Below are 24,020 nucleotides of genomic sequence, written 5' to 3' on the forward strand. Positions count from 1 at the left end.
ACAAGCAGGAATATCCTTCTCCTTGTAACCTCTCATATATTCTATCCTTTGAGACATATTATATGCATTAGGCAGTATTTTGTAAATACTTAAGATTTAACAACCTCCTTCACCATCACGTCCACCCATGTTCTACCTTTTTCCTGCCTAGTGTGTGTCAAATGCAAGGGCTGTAGTTGTGTGACTTGTCCAGCTTTGAGGTCAGGGGTTGGTTGAACAATATCCAAGGCTGGGGTCTTTAAAAAACAAAACAAAACAAAAATTAAGCCATAGATCCTTTCGGATTGTGACTTTAAATAATTATGCAGAGGAACCTATTAAAAGCAAAGTAAGAATGGGCCCAAAGATGGTGGTTAATTCCAAACCCGAGTGAAACTAAAGAAATTATTTTTGAAATCTTCGCGGGGTACGGAGATGTTCTTGAGACTTTTCTGCTGAGCTCCTTAACTCCTAAATAGGCTGCATTTCGAAAAGAATTCCAGCTTTGGTGGGTTGGTGGCAAAGGTGACTAGGCTGGTGTCGACCCCGGCTTTCTTCGTCCAGCTCCCCCTTGATGTTCAGAAGCCCGCGCTAGGCGCCGAGGGTCCACGGAGGCTAGGGCTAAGAACGGTTCGTGTGCCAGGCTACAAAGTGCACGTCCAACATCAGGCTTCCTTGGTGGTGGCGGCGGAGCAGGGGGAAGGACAGTTTCTGGAGCGAGGCGTAGAAGCGGTTTTCTGGCCCTTCTTTTCGCTTGGAGGCCTCGGTAGGGCGGGAGGCCCAGGAGCCAGAACTGAGCGGCGGGGCAGTGCCCGTAACCCCGACCTGCTCAGGCACGCCGGCGTCCCCGTTCTCCCCAGTGGGGCCCCGTCGGGTAGCGGGAGCTCGCGACTCCCACCCGGTGGCCCCGCCCCTCCTCGCGAGCCTGCGGTGACTTCGACCCTCCCCCAGCGCTAGAGGACCCGCCCCCTCCTCGCGGACTAACGAGTGTCCTCGCGCGCGCGCGCCCCTTTTCTCCGCCTGCGTGTGAGTGTGCTGCCCTCCCACCTCGGCCCCTCCCTCTTGTTTCTCGCCGCCGCCACAACCTCCAAACGCAGCCCCTCCCCCCATTGGTGTTTACCGCTACCCCCTTCCCTCGTCTCGGTTTAACCGGCACCCTGGGGCCCCCAGAACGAAGGGAGGGGGTACCCCTGAACTCTCGCCTCTGCGTTTCCTCTCCCGGGTCTCCTCCGCGTCTGTCCCCAGCCCAACTCTCGGAGGTCAGGACTCCATTCAACACTCTGTCCGTCCCTCCCCTCCCCCCTTCCCTGGCTCCCCCTCGGCCCCCTCCCCTCAGCGGGTCCTCCTTTTTCTCTCCCTCTCCCTCCTCCTCCCCCACCCCATCCCTTCCCCCCCACAATGCAGTTCGCGGCGCGGCGGACATGGCGGTGGAGTCCTGAGCTCGTCGTGTCCCGGCCTCCAGCGGCGGCGGCAGTGACGGCGGCGGCGGCGGCAGCAGGAGGCGGCGGGGGGAGCGGGAGCCACTGAGATGAGGAGGCGCCGCGCGCGCCTGTAGCTCGCGGGCCTCGCAGGTACGGAGGTTCCGGCCGCGCCGTAGCGCCGGGCGCCGAGGGGGTGTGCTTCGGAAAGGCCAGGCGGCCCCCTGTTCGCCCTCCTCAGGTGCGGAGCCTCGCAGGTGTCGGGGGCCCGGCCCGAGCGTGTCTCAGCCACCCCCTTGGGGCCTGACACTTCTTTCTTTGCCGGAATGGACTTCGGGTGTCCCAGGGGAAGGCTGAGATAAGGGAGGTAGGGGCGGCGGCCTGGCGGCCTGAGGAGGGCATTGGGGCGCTTCGAGGGCCGAACTTCACAGAGAGGCTGAGGTTCTCGGTTCCGGGCCGAAACCTGTAGACCCGGGAGGCGGATTTTGAGTTAACGGGATTGATGTGAGCATTCTCTTGGGTCCAGTACGATTCTCTGTCATGTATGCCTTTTCTTTCATTCCCCCCCTCCGTTAGACACAGATGTCCATATATAACAGGCAAATACACACACTCATATAATACATAATAAAGGTTTTTTCCGGGCTCACCCTTGTCGAGAGGAGAGAAGGCAGAGATGTCTGTGAATTTCGTTTCTTGCTCGCCCGCCTTCTCTCTCCCCCGCCCCCCAGTCGAATGGTGGTAATGAACGCTTTTGACGTGGGAAACAGATTCGTATTTGTAAACAGACAGCACTAGCTGTGTGTGTTGCACGCCTCCGCGAGAGGTTTCAGGTCCTTTTGGTATCCGGATCGCAAAAGAATGAGATATTTGGACGTGAAAGAAGCACATCGTCCAGATTTCTAGTCATACCTGAATGGGATGAATTACTGTTATTTTAGGAACGTTGATTCAACATTTTCTTTTCGTAAATTTATCCGATCTAAATTTAATCAGATGAATTTTGAAACTTGTGTGAGATCTTGTTTCGGTATACCATGTTTTTTCATTTTGATATATTTTTGATACAAAAGTAGTTGCTGACACATGTGATATTCTACTTGGTTTTGTGATCTTTTTAGTGTCTAGAAACGCAATTCAAATTGTTTTGTTGGCGTGCATTTAGTAATTAGCTGTAGTGGATCAGATTACCTTTTGTTTCCAAAAGGCCCCTCTCCCCCGCCAAGTCTTGTAGTAGCGAAATGTGTAACACTTGGTGAAACAGAACATATCCTGCTTCTAAAGTAATGAGAACTATTAGCTAATAAAACTGGATGATCCCAACTAGATACGACAATTTAGAGAGAGTACTATACTAGGGTGGTGGATTGTGGAATGCTTTAAAAAAAAATTGACTTTTTTGTTCTTGGTGTCAGTCAGCATGTTCTGTATATGAGTACATTGTACGCTGGAATTTTCTTTAGGCTCAGCACCCTTGTAAGGTGTCCTTAAAAATTGCTGCACATTGCATCCTAGTACTTATTAGTCACAACTTGTAAAATTTTGAAATTGCTTCATTTAGAATGCTGTGCTTTAAAAATAATGAATTCACTAGTGTCTAGTCTGCTGTGATGCTTTTATAAACAAATTTTAAAGAGCGTTCTTAAAAACCGCATACTTTGGGGACAATAAGCATTTTATGCTTTAAAATTTTATGTATTTTATGCTTTAAAATGTAATTGTTAATATAAACAAAAGAAAGTTGCTTTGAAAGAGAGCTCTTTTCGGTAAGTCTTCCTATTTGCAATTTTTAATTTGACTAGTGTGGAAAATAAAATTAAAGGTTCCTTGAAATAATACAGAGGAGGAAGTGAAAGTTATTGACATTCAATGTTTTAAATGTAGCAAATGTCTGAATACAAAGAGAAAAAGTCTTTTCATTGTCCTAGGTCAAATTGTTATCAGTTACAGATAAATATACAGGATGTTATCAAGTATGTAAGTTTAGTTCAATTTTGTAATTCCTAAATCACACAGATTCACATTTATTTCACTGTTCATTTAACTAGAACAGTAATGTCTTATAATTTTAGACCTTTTAAAATAAAAATTTATAATAGCAACTATAAGTATTTCTGATTAATAGAAAGTTGATTAAGGAGAATTTTTATTAGTTCTCAGAGCAGGTTCAGTTTAGTAAGTAGAGAAACTTTTTTTGACCTCAGGGTTAACCTTGACATGAATAATCATCAATTATGTTGTGTTCCATTTTTGTTTTGTTTTGTTTTGTTTTAATGTTGTGTTCCTTATACAATGTCAAATCAGGATCTGTGGGTAGAGAAAGTTTTTTAAATTTATTTTCTACAGAAAGTGTCTGTTGTCAGGCAATAAATAAGACTTACTTATAAATTCTGATGCCGTAAAATTTGTTTATCCTTAAAAAGAACAAACCATTTTGATATAACAATTAAGTGAGATGTGTTATTTTCGAAACTACAAATACTGGAATCCATAAAATAATATTACAAAATTCAGTGAAAGTCATGACTGCAGATAGAAGTATGTCCTAAGGAAGAACAGTTCTTAAAGACCTAAAACAAGGAGAAAACACTGTAGTTTAAAGCAGAATAGGTGATAGGTAGATTTTTTTTCTTCTTAATCTAAGAGGAATTAAGATGGTTTAAACTGAACTAAGTGAGTTAAGAAGGTTTACACTAAACTAAGTTTTAATTCTAGAATTCTAGATAATTGTGTAATTTGGGGAAATGTTTAAAAACCAGCATATGTCCCCAAGCATTTTTTACAGATCCAAAAAGAAAAGTTATATAAATGCAAAGATGAACAGTTTAGATATTTTCCCCTAAAGTGATAGATTTGTTTTGTATAATGTGTTATGGTTTCCAAATTGTTCTCAACATTAATTCATTGAGTGTCCATAATTATCCTGAGTTAAGGGGGAGAGAAAGGGGAACTGAATTTAAGAAACTTTTTACCAGGCATTGTGCTAGACATGTTTATTTTTTTTTACTTTTAACAACCTTATGGAACCTTTTTTGTAGTTGAGTTCAGTCTCTGCTGAAGATCGTAGAGTCAGATTTGGAACAGCTCAGTGTGTTCTTCCTATTATATATGCCTTGTTGCTTTCCAGATGTATCAAGTAGTCTCTCAATTTTGTAGGATGGACTGCCTAGGGTTACTCATTCACCGATCATTTAATCATTTATCAAACATTTGCATTTGTACATTATCCTAGACACTGGTAGGTTTTAGAGACACAGAATTATTGAAGACAGTTTCTCCCTTCAGGGAACTGAGTCTGCATATAATATAGATAAATTACAAGGCACTGGGTCATGGAAGGTCAGAGGGAAGAGGCTGGCTCTTGAAGGATGAGTAGGAGTTTGCCTGGTAAAAAAGGGGGTATAGTCTGGAGGCTGGTCCAGAACTAAGGAATAACCTATGCAAAGATGTTAAGTTGTTAAGGGCTCAGAATAGGAAGAGTTGAGAAATTCAGTGTGGCAAGAGTTGAGGATATATGGATAGAGTGGTGAGCGAAATGGTTGGAAATAGAGAGTGAAGGTTATTGTGTATGTTAAGGCCTTTGGATTTTTATTTTGTTACACAAGATCACCAAGTGAGATAGTATTCGAGTTGTGATTACAAGTGTGTTTTCTGACTCCTAGTTTAGTATTTCTTTCTCTTCGGCTTCCTTACCAACAGAGTTAACCCATTTTTGGTGGATGGTCAAGCACCCTTTTTCATGATACTCTTTTCTCCTCTTTCTAGTAGTTGCTGTATCTCAGATTAGTTTTTGAGGATCCCAAATGTTAAATTTCTTAGAAGATTTTTAAAAAAATTTTATTTATTTGTTTGACACAGAGAGAGAGAGAGAGAGAGAATATCACAAGTAGGCGAGGTGGGGGGTGGAGGGGCGCGGGGAAGCAGGCTCTGTGCGGAGCAGAGAGCCTGACGTGGGGGTCCATACCAGGACTCTGAGATCATGACCTGAGCCGAAGACAGAGGCTTAACCCACTGAGCCACCCAGGCGCCCCTTAGAAGATTCTTTTGAAATAAAAATACCTCTGGAGGTAATCACTTGTTATAGTTACTTAGGAAGTTTTTTCATTCCTTAATTTGGGTTGGTTGACTAATTTCTAGTTTAGCATTAGAAAGCAATAGGATGAGGGCTTGGGGAGTATGGGCTTCCGCAAGCTCTGTGTTAATCAGCAAGGATGAGCAAAGTGCTCATCCTTGGACAAAGCAACCTGTACTTTCAAGAAGAAATTGGTGTAAGTCACATAATAGTAATAGTCTGGTAGTTTAATTTATTTATTTGCAAAGATTTTATTTTTCAGTAATCTCTACACCTAATGAGGGACTCAAAGTCAGAACCCTGAGATCAAGAGTTGCATGCTCCACTTGACTGAGCCAGCCAGATCCCCCAATAGTCTGGTAGTTTTAGGTGGGTATTTGATTTACAGTGATGATAGATAACTTACTGCAATTTTTACGAGGTGTAATTTCTTTCTAAAGATCTTAAGTATTAACTCAGTCTTCAACAACCCTTTTGTATTATCCTCATTTACAGGTGAGGAAAGAGGTACAGAAGGGCTAAGTATCTTGGACAGGATTTCATAGCTAGTTCGCTGCAGACTTAGTATTTGAACTCAGTGTTCAGGGTGTCTGAGTCTGCAGTTAGAGCTCTTAACCACTACATTATGTTGTACCCCAGACTTGGGTTGTCAAAATTGAGCATGCAGAGGGTGTTAAGTTCAGCACAGTTACATGGGTTGTCAAAAAATACATTTTTAAGAAAAAAATATATTTTAAGAATGTAAAGTGTGAATTATACATAATAGTGAAATCTGCTTGCATTTTGTCCGTCTTTCCTGCACATTGTAGTTTAAATAATTGTCATTAAAATTGCTCAGTCAGGGGGCTCCTGGGTGGCTTAGTGGGTTAAGCCGCTGCCTGCTGCCTTCGGCTCAGGTCATGATCTCAGGGTCCTGGGATCAAGCCCCGCATCGGGCTCTCTGCTCTGCAGGAGCCTGCTTCCTCCTCTCTCTCTCTCTGCCTGCCTCTCTGCCTACTTGTGATTTCTCTCTGTCAAATAAATAAAATCTTAAAAAAAAAAAAGTTGCTCAGTCAGGGGCACCAGGCTGACTCAGTTGGAAGAGCATGCTGTTCTTGGTCTTAGGGTCATGGATTAGATCTCCATGTTTGGGGTGGAGATTATATAAATAAGTAAACTTAAAAAAATTAAATCAAAGTAAAAATGATCACTTACTAAGTATTTGTTAGTTTAGGGTAGCGGTATTCAAATTCTGGTGACCTTTTTGAGGGGATCTCAGAGTCACAACTGTTCTCATACTAATATTAAGATAATAGTTGCCGGGTCACCTGGGTGGCTTAGTTGTTAAGCGTCTGCCTTCGGCTCAGATCATGATCCCAGGGTCCTGGCATCGAGCCCTGCATTGGGTTCCCTTCTGGGCGGGAAGCCTACTTCTCTCCCACTCCCCCTGCTTGTGTTCCCTCTCACTGTGTCTTTCTTCATCAAATAAATAAATAAAATTTTTAAAAAGAAAAAAAGCTATTTGTCTTTTACCCTCTCCTGTCATCTAGAATGTAGAGTGATATCTACACTATGTGTTAAAACATTGTTTTGGGGGTGCCTGGGTGGCTCAGTGGGTTAAGCCTCTGCCTTAGGCTCAGGTCATGATCCCAGGGTCCTGGGATTGAGCCCCGCATTGGTCCCTCTGTTTGGCAGGGAACCTGCTCCCCCACCTCCCCGTCCCCCGCCTGTCTCTCTGCCTACTTGTGATCTGTCAAATAAATAAAATCTTAAAAAAAAAAAAAAGACAAAACATTGTTTTGATGACTAATGGAGTATTTATTAATTTTTCTTTGAGATATAGTTTACAGTATCATAAGACTCTTCCTTTTAAAGTATAGTGTTAAGTATGTATTCATAAGGTTCTGTAACCATCACTATCTAATTCCAGAACATTTTCATCCTTCCAAAAACAAACCCTGTGCTCATTAGCAATCACTCCTCATTACCCTCTCCTCCAGGCCTTTGGCAACTACTAAGCTATTTTCTGTCTGTGGATTTGCCTGTTCTGGAATCATACATGTGGCTTTTTGTGCGTGACTTCTTTCACCAAGCATAGTGTTTCCAGGGTTTCTCCATATTATGTATTAGTGCTTCATTCCTTTTTATAATATTGCATTCTATGGACTGTATTCTATAGAGATACCATGCTTTGTTATTCATTCATCATTTAATAGTCATTTGGGTTGTTACCACTTTTTGGCTAGTATGAATAATATTGCTATGAACATTCATGTAAAAGTTTTTGTCTGAGGAGTGCTGGGTAGCTCAGTTGGTTGAGTGTTTGACTCTTGATTTTGGCTTAGGTCATTATCTCAGGATCATGAGATTGAGCCCCACACTGGGCTCTGGTGAGGGTGGAATCTGCTTGGAATTTTTTCTCCCTCTCTCTGCCACCCCTCCCTTCACATGCTCTCTCTCTTTCTCCAAAAAAAAAAAAAAAAAAAAAAAATTTTTTTTTTTTTTGTGGATGTCTGTTTTCATTTCTCTTGGCTATACACCCAGGAGTGAAATTGCTGAGTATTTGGATGCATTTATGTTTAACTTTAAAATTTTTATATTTATTTATTTATATATGGTGGGGAGTGCCACTTGTGAGTGAGTGGGGGAGGGGCAGAGGGAAAGAGGAGAGAATCTCAGGCAGACTCCATGCTGAGCTTGGAGCCTTAGACCCTGAGATCATTATGTGAGCTGAAACCAAGAGTCAGCTAAGAATTGGACACTTAACCCATTTTATGTTTAACTTTATGAGTATCTGCCAAACTATTGTCCCAAGAGGCTGCACCATTTTGTATTCCCACTAACAAAGTATGAGAATTCTATTTTCTCCACATCCTCACCAACACTTATTATTGTTCATCTTATTAATTAAAGCCATCCTAGTGGGTGAAGTGGTATTCATTTTGGTTTTGATTTGCATTTCTCAAATAACTCATGATGTTGAGCATCTGTTCTTGTGCCTTTTGGCCACTTGTATATTTTATTTGGAGAACTGTCTATTCACATTCTTTGTTCATTTATTTATTTCTAGAGATTAAAGGTTTTTTAAAAGATTTCATTTATTTGTCAGAGAGCGACCTAGCGAGCAGGGGTAGCAGCAGGCAGAGGGAGAAACAGGCTCCCTGCTGAGCAAGAAGGCAGATGCTTAACCTACTGAGTCACCCAGGTGTCCCTGTTTTTAAAGATTTTATTAATTTATTTGAGAGAGGCACAGAGAGAGAGAGGGAGAGAGAGCCCGTGTGGGACCTCACAAGAGAGGGGTGGGGGAGGGGCAAAAGAAGAGGGGGGGCAGAAGAAAAGGGAAAAGCCTGCTCCCTGTTGAGGGTCTGATCCCAGGACCCAAGCTGAAGGCAGATGCTTAACCTACTGAGCCACCCAGGTGCCCCTCCTTTGCCCATGTAAAAAAATTAGGTTATTTATTTATTTTATAATTTTTGAATCTTAAGAATTCTTTATATATTCTGGATACTGGACTCTTACCAGATACATGGTTTGCAAAAATGTTCTCCCATTTTCTTAAAAAAAATTTTTTTTTAAAGATTTTATTCATCATTTTGAGAGAGAGCGAGTGCGCATGTGCATGCCCATGCATACAAGCAGGGGGGAAGGGCAGAGGGAGAGAGAAGGTTTCCTGCTCAGCAAGGAGCCAGATCGAGGATTCCATTCCAGGACCCTGGGATCATGACCAGAACTGAGGGCAGACACTTAACCAGTTGAGCCACTTGGACACTCTCTTTTTAAAAATTTAAAAAATTGTGGTAAAATATACCTAACATAAAATTTATCATTTTTAGCTATTTTTATGCATACCTTCAGTGATATTAGGGCATTTAGATTGTTGTGCAACCATCACCACTGTCCATCCCCTGAACTTTTTCATTTTTCACAAACCAAAAACTCTGTACCTTTTAAGCAATAGTTCCTTAGCAAATACCATTCTACATCCTGTCACAATGAATTTGACTACTCTGTGTAGAGTTGTGCAGTATTTGTCCTTTTGTGACTGAAATTTAACTTAGCACAGTGTCTTCAAGGTTCTACCATGTTGTAGCTTGTATTAGAATTTCCTTTCTTTATGGGGCGCCTGGGTGGCTTAGTGGGTTAAAGCCTCTGCCTTCAGCTGGGGTGGTGATCCCAGGGTCTGGGGATCAAGCCCCGCATGGGGCTCTCTGCTCAGTGGGGAGCCTGCTTCCTCCTCTCTCTGCCTGCTTCTCTGCCTGCTTGTGATCTCTGTCTATCAAATAAATAAATAAAATCTTAAAAAAAATTTCCTTTCTTTTTAAGGCTGAACAATATTATTCTCTTGTGTATATATATCTTTTATATACTACATTTTGTTCATTCATCTGTTGGTCAGACTTTGGTTGCTTCCATCTTTTGGCTGTTACGAGTAATACTGCTGTGCACAAGGGCATACGAATAACTGTTTGAGTTTCTGCTTTTTAGCTCTTTGGATGTATAACCAGAATTGGAATTGCTGGATCATCTAGTAAATTTACATTTAATTTTTGGAGGATTTGCCATATTTGTTTTTCATTTTCACTTTTTTTTTTTTTTAAGATTTTATTTATTTGTCTGAGAGAGCATAAGCGGGGAGGGGCAGGCAGAGGGAGAAGCAGGTTCTCCACTGAGCAAGGAGCCAGATGTAAGACTTGATCCCAGGAGCCTGGGATCATGACTTTAGCAGAAGGCGGATGCTTAACCGACTGAGCCACCCAGGCATCCTGGTTTTTTTCATTTTCTTGAGTAAAGTATGTTTTTGAAGTATGTTAAGTTTTCAGTTTTGATAAAGTTTGATTTATGTATTTTCCTTTGATTGCTTGTGCTTTGGGAGTCATACCTAAGAAATTATGGCCTAATCCATGATTATAAAAATTTATACCTCTATTTTCTTACAACAGTTTTATAGTTTTAGCTTTTGCATTTAGATCGTTGATCCATTTTGAGTTAATTTTTGTATGTGGTGTGAGGTAGAAGTCCAGCTTTCTTCTTTTTTAAAAAAATTTAAAAAAATATTTTCTTTCTTCTTTCTTTTTTTTTTTTTTATAAGATTTTATTTATTTGTTTGACAGAGAGAAAGAGAGATCACAAGTAGGCAGAGCAGCAGGCAGACAGAGGGGGATGCAGGCTCCCTGCTGAGCAGAGAGCCAGATACAGGGCTGAATTCCAGGACCCTGAGACTGTGACCTGAGCCAAAGACAGAGGCTTAACCCACTGAGCCACCCAGGTGCCCCCAGCTTTATTCTTTTACATGAGGCTGTCTAGTTGTTCCACCATTAATTGATAAGACTGTTCTTTCTCTTGTTGAATGGTCTTGGCATCCTTGTTGAAAATCAGTTGATCATAAATGTCTGTGTTTATTTGTGGATTCTCAGTTGTTTCTGGATACTGATTTGATCTGTATGTGTATTCTAGCGCCAGTACCACCCAGTCTTGATTACTGTAGCTTTGTATAAAGTTTTGAATATTGGAAGTGTCAACCCTCCAACTTTGTTCTTTTTCAAGATTTTTTGGCTTGGTAGAGTCCCTTGCGATTTGATACAAATTTTAGGATCAGCTTGTCAATTTCTGAAAAAAAGAAAAAGAGTTGAGTTTTGAAAGGAATTGTGTTGAATCTGGTAATTAAAAGCGGGGACTATTGTCATCTTAATATTAAGTCTTCCAATCATGAGTATGAGATGTTTTCATTTACTTTTATTTCCATTAAATAGGCCTTTACCTATTTATTTCAACAGTGTTTTGTAGTTTTTAGTGTATAAGCGTTGTACTACTTTTGTTGAATTTATTCCTAAGTATTTTATTCTCTTTGATGCTATTGTAAATGGAATTCTTTTCTTTTCTTTTTTTTAAAGATTTATTTATTTATTTGACAGAGATCACAAGTAGGTAGAGAGGCAGGTAGAGAGAGAGAGACAGAGAGAGACAGAGACAGAGAGGAGCAAGCAGGCTCCCTGCTGAGCAGAGAGCAGCTATGTGGGGCTTGGTCCCAGGACTCTGGGATCATGACCTGGGCGGAAGGCAGAGCCTTTAACCCATTGAGCCACTCAGGCGCCCCTGGAATTGTTTTCTTAATTTCATTTTTGGATTGTTCATTGCTTGTGTTTGAAATACAACTGACTTTGTATAGTGATTTTGGAGATCAACCTTGCTGGACTCATTTATTAGCTCTGATGGTTTTTTGTGGATTTCTTGGGATTTTCTTTATGTAAGATCATGTCATCTGCAAATAGACATAGTTTTACTTCTTCCTTTCTTATCTGGTTATTTTTTATTTCTTTTTCTACCTGATTAGTACAGTGTTGACTATAAGTGGAGACAATGGACATTCTTGTCTTGTTTCTGCTCTTAGAGGAGAGAACATCTAGTCTTTCACTATTAAGTATGATGTCACCAGTGGGTTTTTCTTAGATGGCCTCAGTAAGGTTGAGGCAGTTTCTTTCTGTTCTAGTTCATTGAGTATTTTTATCCTAAGAGTTTGTTAGGTTTTATCAAATGCATTTTTGCATCATTTGAGATGACTGTTTTTTTGTCCTTTATGTTATTAATATAGTATATTACACTGATTAATTTTCATATTAATAATATATATATATATATATGAATATATAATTGAACCAAACTTGCATTCCCAAGAGACATACCACTTAGTGTCCTGGTGTATAATCCTTTAGTTTGCTAGAATTTTGTTTAAAATTTTTGCATCTATATTCATATAAGATACCGGTCTATAATTCTCTTATGATGTCTTTGTCTGGTTTTGGTACTAGGGTTATAATGGCCTTATAGAATGAGTTAATAGTGTATTCTTCTATTTGAAAAATTTCTTGGTTTTATTATCTAATGATATTAGTATCAGTAGCTATAACCCACACAAAAAAAGTTCTTTCGATCTTTAGTAATTTTTTTAAAAGATTTTTCTTTCTTTCTTCCTTTTTTTTTTTTAAGATTTTATTTATTTATTTGTCAGAGAGAGAGGAGTGAGAGCGAGCACAGGCAGAGTGGCAGGCAGAGGCAGAGGGAGAAGCAGGCTCCCTGCCAAGCAAGGAGCCCGATGTGGGCCTCGATCCCAGGACGCTGGGATCATGACCTGAGCTGAAGGCAGCTGTTCAACCAACTGAGCTACCCAGGCATCCCTCAATCTTCAGTAATTTTTAAGAATATGAACACATCTCAAAAAGTTTGAGAACTGTTGGTTTAGATGAGCAGACCTACCTTGGTGCCTAAACATTGAGCCCCAGATTGGGACACTTGTTTATAGTCCTAAACCAGTCCTGTTTGTGTCACTTTAGGCAACTCATAAACTTAGGGTGCCTCATTAGTGTATAACATGGAAATACTGGGGCATCTGGATGGCTCAGTTGGTTAAGTCTCTGCTTTCAGCTCAGATCATGATCTTGGGGTCCTGGGATCAAGCCCAGGCTCCCTGCTTTAGCAAGGAACCTGCTTTTCCCTCTCGCTCTGCCTCTCTCTCAAAAAATAAAATAAAATGAAATAAAATCTTTAAAATAGAAGTACTGTAAGACTGTATTAACTTCATAAATGTGTAAAGATAAACAAATGAGCATATTAGACATGTATTAGCTGATGGTGTATCTTCAAAAAATTTTTTTAAACAAATATTTGTAAGAGCTCTGGATATTTTTGCAGGAACTTGTATCATTATGTGATGGTGTCTTGAATTCTGCCACATAGATTAAAAAAGAAGCAAATAAATGTTAGTTTGTCTTTGGAAATTTTATTTAAGTTTTCTGTGATAGTACCAGTTTTTTTTTTTTTAAATATTTACTTATTTATTTGACAGAGATCACAAGTAGGCAAAGAGAGAGGGGAAAGCAGGCTCCCTGCTGAGCAGAGAGCCCAGTGTGGGGCTCGATTCCAGGACCCAGAGACCATGACCTTAGCCGAAGGCAGAGGCTTAACCCACTGAGCCACCCAGGTGCCCCGATAGTATCAGTTTTAAAGCAGTGGTTTTCATTATATAAGAATTACACTTTCCTTTGGAAGGCATTTTATAGTTACTAGAAACTACTCACAATTATCATCCCTCTTCCTTATTCTTTTTTTCCTCTTTGTTTCTGTTGGGAATTTATATTCTATTTCTCAGATGTATTGAAACAAACAAAAAGATTGAGAACCATTACTCTGTCCTAATCCTGTAAGGGATGTAGCTTAGTTTCCTCACATTTCAAAGCCAGGAAACCAGACCCATATTTTTCTGCATGTTCTCTATTTATTCTTCTGTCTTTGTAGTTCCTCTTCCTTTAAGACTGGTGGCCTGCTGCCTATATTTTTTATCTGACTTGGCATTTCAATCTAGGAACCTCTGGGTTATTCTTTTATATTCACTGATACTGGATGTAATTCTTATTTATTTTTTTTTTTCTGGATGTAATTCTTGACATCATATTGGCAGTTGGACATTGAAGGTCATCTAATACCTTAACTTTACTTTTCCTTAATTTCTGTATTCCAGGGATGCCTGGGTGGCTTGCTCAGTTGGTTAAGCGGCTGCCTTTGGCTGGGATCAGGATACTAGGGTCCTGGGATTGAGTCCCTCATTAGGCTCCTTGCTCAGTGGGGAGCCTACTTCTCCACCTGCCCCTCCCCCAGCGTGTGTGTGTGTGCATGTGCACATGCTTTCTCTTTCTCCCTCTGATGAATGGATAAGATTTTGAAAAAAATTTCTGTATTCCAGTGGTACTCAGTCTACATTCCTTGACGTACCTACTCATATGGTTTAAAAAATGGTTCTGTTTCTGACCAAAATCTCAAAAATATTTATAGGTGTATCTTTCTCATTTCTTTAGTTTTCTGATCTATTCTTAATCTCTACATGTAACATCTTTTTGGCTTTATCCCCCCCCCAATACCATTACTGTTTTTTACCCTTACTCTTTTGAAATAGTCATTCTATCAGTCCCTTACCCCGTATGAATTAAAATATTTGCTAATTGTATAAGTTAGTAGACTGGTATTTTATATATCTAGTTTGGTCCTTAACATAGCTTGCCAGGATTTTAGATTTCTTTCTGTTACTCACATTTGCTATTGTTTTACTCCTGTCTTAAGCCCTCTACTGCCCTCTGCTTTTCTCGCTTAGTGCTGCCTTTTCTTTTCTAGAACAGTGTTAAAGTGTTTCTTCATGGTTCTTTGAGATGATAGGTGGTCCTGGCAAAAGAGGCTTCTTTGGTCAAATAAATCTGGGATATGTTGTAAATTATCTCTCTCTTGGAGATTTGCAGTGCTTATTAGCATATTGAAGAGTCTGAAAGTTTCTTCTGGAGAGAAACTCATTTTACTTTATTTATTCATTTATTTTAATTTAAAGATTTTTTTTTTATTCTTTAGAGAGAGAGAGTGAGAGAGAGCGCACACAAGCAGCGGGAGAGGCAGAGGCAGAAGGAAAGGGAGAGGAGAAGACGACTTTCTGCTGAGCTGGGAGCTGGACGTGGGGCTTGATCCCAGGACGTAGAGATCATGACCTGAGCTAAGGCAGACACTTAAACATCTGAGCCACATGGCACCCCTCATTAAACTTTAACACAGACGTTTCCCCTTCCCAACTCTACTTAAACTGCTTGTTATAAGGCCCTAAGTAAGTTAGTGGTTTTTACTACTATTGATAATTACTATTGCTTACCTTACTGACTTGTCTCATTTTCCTCTCCACCCTCTTACTGTCCTGAAATTAATCTAAAGCCGAAATTGTGCCACTCTTCTGCTTATAAATCTAGGCCTTCTTTTTGCTTAAAGTATAAAGTTGACTTGGTATGTAAATGTGTGTACCAGTTTACATTCTCAGTTCCTCTCCTGTGTTCACCATTGTGTATGCTATTTTATGATCCTAAAAAGGTTGTCAAATTTTAAAAATACATTTTGTTTACTATATACAAATCTTATTAGGTCTTTCCCTTCTCACTCTGTCTTCTAAGTGGGAAATTTTTAGCCCAACAATTATTTCCACGATAAAGTCTTTTCCAAGGCTCTTTCCACAGGGTTTCCATAACACGTGTCACATAATAATACTGTCATTATTTGTTTATATGATGGTCTCCCCTTTTACACATGACCCATTATTTATCATTATATCTTCAGCTTTTAACCTAGCACTTTATATGTGAATGTTGACAAATAATCTTTGTTAAAATGAATTCCAGGTGTATATTTATTTACCTGAACAAATGCAGGCCCAGCTACATAATTTGCAGGATGAAGTACAAAATGAAGATATAAGGACCTTGCTCAAAAAGTAGGGAAGAAGTGCCATTAAAGTTACTAAAATATAAAGCTTTTTCCTTTCTTCTGTGATCTTTTTCTCAACATTATGGTGATCTACATTTACTATTATTATTTTATGAGCAGGGAGCCCAATGCGGGGCTCCATCCCAGGACCCTGGGATCATGACCCAAGCGGAAGGCAGACACCCAATCACTGAGCCACCCACGCTTTTATTATTTTAATTTATTTTTAATTTACTTTTAAGTGTCATTCTAAATACAGAAAAATTAAAAACATTTTACTTTTAAAAAAGATTTATTTGAGACCTATGTGCGCTTAAGAATGACAAAAAGAGCTTGTATGCATGGGAGTGCACGCAGGGAGAGGGAGAGGGACAAACAGTCTCCCGGCCGAGCAGGGAGCCCTATGCAGCCCTTCATCAGAGGATCCTGGTATTATGACCTGAGCCCTGAGCCCAAATCAGACACTTAAATGACTGAGCCACCCAGGTACCCCTAGTACAATTAAAAATTTTAAGTTCAGTATAAATTTTACTGTTCATCCTTATATTGTTCAGTGTCACCTCTAAGTGGATATATAAGAGTGTTTAACTCTTACGTGGAATTGCTGGTATTTCATAGCTTGTACTTGTACACTGTATACTTATATATTTAATTTTACTTTTTACCAGGGAAAAACACTGCACAGTACTTACTGAGCTATTTTTATTTCGCTCTTTTTTTTTTTTTTTTTTTTAAAGATTTTATTTATTTGACAGAGGACATACAAGCAGGGGGAGTGATAGGGAGAGGGAGAGGGAGAACCAGGCTTCTCACTCAGCAGGATGCCTGATGTGGGCTTGGACTAAGCTGAAGGCAGACACTTAACCAACTGAGCCACTCGGGCACCCTTATTTTACTTTTATTATTACTTTTTAAGATTTTATTCATCTCTTTGAGAGAGGAAGAGGTATGAGAAAGAGCAGGAGTGGGGAGGAGAGGGAGAAGCAGGGAGCCTGATGCAGGGCTCAATCCCAGGACCCCGGGATCATGACCTGAGCCAAAGGCATCAGATGCTTAACTGTCTGAGCTACCCAGGTGCCCCCCATTTCACTTCTTATACTTACACATTCCACCAGCACCCTCTACCTTCTTTTTTTAAGTTTTATTTAAGTAATTTCTACACTCAGTGTTGTGGGGCTTGAACTCATGAGTCTGAGATCAAGAATCCCATACTCTTCCAATTGAGCCAGCCAGGCACCCAACATGTTCTGCCTTTTACTTTGGCAGTACTGAAAGGAAAAGGAACTGTGGCTTGTTCTGTCTTGCCCTTTCCTTCTGTGTCATCAGTTTTAGCATACAGGGTTAGTTAATACAGGGAAGTAACATGAAAAAGAAAAGATATAATAGGGTTTGTTTTGGTTTTTTGGGTTTTTTTGGGGGGGGGGTCACATTTCTTAGAATACCATTGCCTTTCTTCTGTGTTTGAAGCAAGGTATAGTTAAGGTAAAAAATGTGGCTTCTTGGTTTGCTTGGTTGTAGACAACATGCTTATCTTATACTCACTTTGAGTCCTGCTGAACTACATATAGTGGCTCCACTGGAATTCTGTGCTCATGGGGCATCAAAGCTGAATAAAAACGAGGTGGAAAGGAATGTCAGACATGCATTTTCCATGTATTTCCTCTGCTCCCATCAGACTACAAAACGCAGGGCCACCTGGGTGCCTCAGTCAGTTAGGCATCTGCCTTCAGCTAGAATTGTGATCTCAGGGTCCTGAGATGGAGCCCTGTGTGAGCTCCCTGCTAGGTGGGGAGTCTGTTTCTCCTCTCCCTCTATTCCTCCCTGCAACTTGTGCTTGTGTGCATTCTTTTTCTCAAACAAATAAATAGAATCTTAAAAAGAAAAACATTACAAAACACAAATTCATAGATAAGATTAAAAATTTCAAATTGATGACAGCACTTTTTTTTTTTTTCAATGAGAAAGAGATCACAAGTAGGCTGAGAGGCAGGCGGAGACGGGGGAAGCGGGCTCCCTGCTGAGCATAGAGCCTGATGTGGGGCTCGATCCCAGGAGCCTGAGATCATGACCCGAGCCAGAGGCAGAGGCCCAACCCACTGAGCCACCCAGGTGCCCCTCAAAGATTTTATTTTTATTTAGTTGAGAGAAAGCAAGATAGAGAGAGAGAGAGCAGGAGCAGAGGAAGAGGCAGAGGGAGAGAGAGAAGCAGGCTTCCTGTTGAGTAGGGAGCTGGATGTGGGACTTGATGCCAGGACCTTGCGATGAGGACCTGAGCCCTGACTGAGCCACCCAGGTGTCTTGCATAAGGATTTCATACTGTCCATATCCATACCAACATTTGGCATTTTCTGCTTTTTTGATAATCCTAGTGCGTATGAAGTGGTGTTTTATTATAGTTTTGATTTACATTTTCCTGGTGACTAATGATGTTGAGCATCTTTTCATGTACTTATTGACCATTTATTTATCTTTGGAGTAATGTCTATTCATGTCTCTTGCCCATTTGTTAAGTGGGTTTTTCTTTTTGTTGATAAGTTGTAGGAATCTCTATATTCTGGATAGACCCTTATCAAATATATGATGTACAGATTTTTTTCTCCCATTTTGTTGGTTATTTTTTCACTTTTTGTGTAGTGTCCTTGCTGAACAGATGTTTTGATTTTTTTGTTGAGATGTAATTAACATATAGCATATTAGTTTCAGGTGTACAACACAATGATTTGATATTTGTATATATTGTGAAATGATTACCACAATAAGTCTAGTTGACATCCATCACCACATAGGTACAAATTATTTTTTCTTGTGATGAGAACTTTCAAGATTTACTCTCTCAGCAACTTTCAAATGTACAATACAGTATTATTAGCTGTAGTCACAATGCTGTACATTATATCCCCAGAACTCATTTTTTTAAATAATTGTAATCTTGTACCTTTTGACCACTTTGACCTATTTTGCCCACTTCCTTCTTCCCAGCCCCAGCCTCTGGCACTACCAATCTGTTCTATATATCTATGAGTTCATTTTGTTTGTTTTAGGGTTTACATATAAGTGAGATCATACAGTATTTTTCTCTATCTGTCTGTCTCCCTTAGCATAATACCCTCAGGGTCCATGCAAGTTGTCATAAATGGTAAGGTTTTCTGCTTTTTTTTTTTATGGCTGAATAATATTGCATTGTATATACACATCACATTTTTTTTATCCTTGCATGGACACAGGTTGCTTCCATATCTTGGCTGTTGTAAATGACACTACAGTTAACATGGGGGTGCAGATATCTTTTTGAGTTATCTTTTCTTTTTTTTAAAGATTTTATTTATTTATTTGACAGAGACTACAAGTAGGCAGAGAGGCAGGCAGAGAGAGAGAAGGGGAAGCAGGCTCCCTGCCGAGCAGAGGGCCTGATGGGGGGCTTGATCCTAATCGTGACCTGAGCCGCAGTCAGAGGCTTTAACCCACTGAGCCACCCAGGCGCCCCCATATCTTGTTGTTTCCTTTGACTAAATGCCCAGAATGAGAATCGCTGGATTATTTCGTAGTTCTTTTTAAGTTTTTGAGTATGGCTACACTGTTTTACACTATGGCTGTACCAGTTTAACATTACCACCATTAGTGCACAGGGATTTTTTTTTCTCTACATCCTTGCTGGTACTTGTTATGTTTTTTTGATAATAGCTATTCTGACAGGTGTGAGTTGATATCTCATCGTAGTTTGGATTTACATTTTTCTGATGTTTAGTGTTGTTGAACATCTTTTCATGTCCTGTTGGTGGTTTGTATGTCTTCTTTGGAAAATGTCTGTTTACATCCTCTGCCCATTTTAAAATCTGATTGTTTGTGTTCTGTTAACCTCTTGAGTTCTATGAGTTCTTCGTATATTTTGGGTATTAACCCCTTGTCAGATATGTGATTTGCATCTATTTTCTCCTATTTTGTAGATAGCATTTTTATTTGGCTATGCAGAAACTTTTTAGTTTTTTTTAAAGATTTATCTATTTTATTTATTTATTTATTTAAAGATTTTATTTATTTATTTGACAGAGATCACAAGTAGGCAGAGAGGCAGGCAGAGGGAGAGGAGGAAGCAGACTCCCCACTGAGCAGAGAGCCTGACGTGTGGCTCGATCCCAGGACCCTGGGATCATGACTTGAGCCAAAGGTAGAGGCTTAGCCCACTGAGCCACCCAGGTGCCCCTATCTATTTATTTTAGAGAGAGTTCACACGTGGGTGGATAGGGGAGGAGGGAGAGCATCTCAAGCAGTCTCCCTGCTGAGCCCAACCCAAGGTTCAGTCTCACAACTCTTGAGATCATGACCGGAGCTGTACCTAACTGACTGAGCCACCTTTTTATTTTATTTTTATTTTATTTTATTTAAAAGATTTTATCTTTTTAAGAGAGGGGTGCCCCTCTTGTCTATTTTTAATATTATACTTATGAAGCTGATGCCAGATCTAAGGTTGTGAAGACTTACCAGTTTTTATAGTATGTGTGTGTCTGTGTGTGTGTGTTTGTAAGTTAAAATATAAGGTAGGGTGCCTGGCTGGCTCAGTTGGTAGAGCATGTGACTCTTGATCTGGTGGTTGTGAGTTTCAGCCCCACACTGGGAGTAGAGATTACTTTAAAAAAAAAAATACAAGGTGTAGTTTTTAATGTAATTTAAAAATTTACATCTTTGGAACCTTTAAAAAAAAAAAGATTTATTTATTTATTTATTTATTTATTTAATTTTAGAGTGAGAGTGAGAAAAAGTGAACTTTTTAAAAAGATTTATTTATTTGTCTGTCTGTTTTAGAGTGAGAGTGAGAAAGATTGCATGAGAGAGAGCTTGAGGAGGGGGAGGGACAGAGCCAGAGGGAGAGGGACGGAGCCTCGTGTGGGCCAAATCCCATGACCCCATTCAGAACCAGGAGTTGGGCACTTAACTAACTGAGCCACCGAGGTGCCCCTTTTGTTTGTTTTTATGTTTTCTACTGTTTATTTTTTTTTTCTTTTCTTTCTTTCTTTCTTTCTTTTTTTTCTTTTGAAAGGTTTATTTGAGAGAGAGTGTGTGGATGAGAGAGAGTTGGAGCAGGGGAAGGGGAGAGGGAGAAGCAGACCCCCTGCTGAATGGGGAACCTGACTTGGGGCTTGATCCTAGTACACTGGGATCACGATCTGAGCTAAAGGCAGATGCTTAACCGACTGAGCCACCAGGTGCCCCTATTTCTTTTCTTTTTAAATATTTGAGAGAGAGAGTGTGGGGGATGGAGGGTTAGAGGAAAGGGAGAGAGAGTCTTAAGTAGGCTTCTTGCTGAGCACAGGGGCAATGAGGGAAAGGGTTCTATCTCAGGATCATGAGAGCATAACCTCAGTGAAAACCAAGAGTGGGACATTTAACCGACTGTGCCACCCAGGTGCCCTCATTGTTTATTTCTGAACATTTAAGTGTGTTTGTATATATATATATGTTTTCTTCTTCTTTTTTTTTAACATTTTATTTCTAAGTAATCTCTATACTCATTGTGGGGCTCAAGCCCAGTACCCTGAGATCAAGAGGCACAGACTTGACTGACTGAGCCAGTCAAGTGGCCATTTTCTTCTTTCTTATGCAGAATTACTTACTACATATTCCTATGTGTATTATTTTTTTTATTTTACAGTAAGTAGGTCCTCGCTATCACTGCACAGCAGAATCGAGACTTCCTCATTCTGTTTTATATTGTGTAGTAATATATTTTATGTTCTATGCTAGTTTTCCCTATCAGTGTGGTATTGATGGTCATTTGAGTTTTTTGCCCAGTCTTTTGATTTACAATTAGTGCCTTTTTAAAAAAAGATTTTATTTATTTATTAGAGAGAGAAAGAGAAGAGAGGGAGGGCACAAGCAGGGGAGTGGAGCAAAGGGAGAGTTAGAACTGGATTTCCTGCTGAGCAGGGAGCCTGATGCTGGATCCCAGGACCCTGAGATCATGACCTGAACTAAAGGCAGACACTTAACTGACTGAGCCATCCAGGCACCCTCACTTAGTGCTTTAATAAATTATACAATATACTAATTATAATTATAAGTCTTATAGTTATTTTAAGTTATAATAAGTCTGATGTGATCTATTTTGAGAAAATATTTGTAACTTCATTTCTTTGAATGTAGATATGTTTTTTACTAGCACATTTGTTGAAAAAACTGTCCTTTCCCTGTTGAATACTCTTAGCATCATTGTCAGATCAGTTGACCCCATAAGTGAGGGACTCTGTTGTATTCTACTAATCTATTTCTTTTCTATGCCAGTATGGTACTGTTTGATTACTGTAGTGTTGTAGTAAGTTTTGAAATCAGGAAGTATGAGTCCTCCAACTTTTTTTCTTCCTTTCCTAGGTTGTTTTGGCTCTTCAGAGTTTCTTGAAATTCCATATTCCATATGAATTTTAGGATGAGTTTTTCTATTTCTGCAAAAAATGCCATTGGGATTTTGGTAATGATTGCACTAAATCTGTAGATCACTTTGCATAGTATTGGCATTTTAACAATATTGTTAATAATATAAGTTATTGGTGATAAGTAAAGGAAATGAATGGGTAAGTACGTAGTGGGCTGCACATCATGAATTCTGCCCAGTCTCCAGCTTTTAGCAATTCTGGGGAAAAAAGCCTAATCCATTCTTGGGATTTTTGAGCTTAATAACAATAAGCAAGGAATGGAGTGCTTAATCTTTTTAAGTGAAGGTGGAACATTGTAAGAGATGTGTCTTTCAGTTTTCCACTCCTTGGGGCTCTAAGTCACAGGAACTTAAACACTTCCTGATTTCTAGCCTCACAGTGTAGAATGCAAGGAAGAAGTAGACAGGGAAAATAGATCGGAAGGAATCCTTGAACTTGAGATACTGTACCATTTGTTTAAGTCTAATCTTTTTCAGTATTGTTTTGTAGTTTGGTGTGGAATTTTTTTTGCTTCCTTAGTTCAGTGTATTCTTTTTTTTTTTTGTTTTAGTTCAGTGTATTCTTAATTATTCTTTTTGATGCTAAAGTAAATGGAATTATTTTCTTAACTTCATAGACGTGTTAATTTTGTAGATCATTGTGTTGATTCTGTATTCTGCAATTTGCTAACTTTGTTTTTTACTACTGTTTTGGTGCATTTGTGTGTGTTGTGTGTGTGTGTGTGTGCGCATGTGTACTTTTAAGGGTTTTCTTACATATAAGATCATGTCATCTGCAAAAGATAATTTTATTTCTTCCATTCCCATTTGGTTGCCTTTTTTTTTCTTTTACTTGCCTAATTGCTGTAGCTGTAACTTCCAATAGGTCTATGTCAAATAGAAGTGGAAAAAGTAGACATCCTTGTCTTATTCCTGATTGTAGAGGAACAGTTTCAGTCTTTAACTATTGTGTGTGATGTTAGCTGTGTCTTTGTTTTGTATGATGGCTTTTATCATGATGAGGAAGTTCCTTGCTATTACAAGTTTATTGAAAAAAAATTTTTTTTCCCCCAAGAAAGGCTGGTGGATTTTTTTCAGATGCTTTTTGTTGCATCATTCAAGCTGATTATGTTTTCCTTTTCCTTCAGTCTGTTAATATGGTATGTTACATTGATTTTTGTTTGTTGAACCACTCTTGCATTCTAGAGATAAATCTCACTTGGTTGTGCTATATAACTCTTAATATGCCGCTCATGTTACTGAATTTCTTTTCCTTTAGTGCCCATGGTTCTTGGTCATGCTGCTTTGAAGAATGAAGAGGTAGACCAGACAAAGAGTGGTGGGCAGCAAAGCAAACATTATTGAGTAATAGTACAAAGCTCCTGAAGAGGAGGGGACCCCGGAGGGTTGCCACCAGTTTCCAAGTCTAGTGGTCTTTATGGGCTTGTTGGCGGGCTCTTTTAATCTGATTAACCTTCCGTGCATCTGTTACCCTATCAGGTTTTTATCATATAACTATTAGGTGGGTAAGGGTAGAGGCTCCTTTTAGGGTGATATTTAAAGGTGGTGTCCTGTTAGGGTGGAGTTCCCTTGTTCCTGCCTGCCTTCTTCCAACTATCTTTCATTACTTGGTTTGCTGGTATTTTGTTGATGATTGTTTGAATATATGTTCATATATTAGGGTAATGCTGGCCTCAGAGAATGAGTTAGGAAGTGCCCTCCATTTTTATTTTTTTTGGGAAGAGTTTGAGAAGGATTGGTGTTAATTCTTTACATATTTAGTAGACTTCACCAGTATAGTCTTTTGGTTTCTGGGCTTTTTGTTGTTGGTGGTAGGTTTTTGATTACTGATTTAATCTACTTCTTTGTTGTAAGTGTATTTGGATTT

The 24,020-nt window shown here is 39.7% G+C and overlaps 1 protein-coding gene across 13 annotated transcripts in view; it reads left to right on the forward strand.

The window, feature by feature from the left end:
* Positions 1–1,465: 1,465 nt before the first annotated feature.
* TUT4 (terminal uridylyl transferase 4) overlaps positions 1,466–24,020 on the forward strand; it is a 135,309-nt gene continuing 112,754 nt past the window's right edge. For all 13 annotated transcript variants that reach the window (XM_032303082.1, XM_032303078.1, XM_032303079.1 and 10 more), the window contains exon 1: positions 1,466–1,550. The gene's annotated coding sequence lies outside the window, so the exon portion shown is untranslated. The remainder of the gene's footprint in view (positions 1,551–24,020) is intronic.

The sequence above is a fragment of the Mustela erminea genome, chromosome 10, assembly GCF_009829155.1.
Source record: "Mustela erminea isolate mMusErm1 chromosome 10, mMusErm1.Pri, whole genome shotgun sequence".
NCBI classification, from domain to species: domain Eukaryota; kingdom Metazoa; phylum Chordata; class Mammalia; order Carnivora; family Mustelidae; genus Mustela; species Mustela erminea.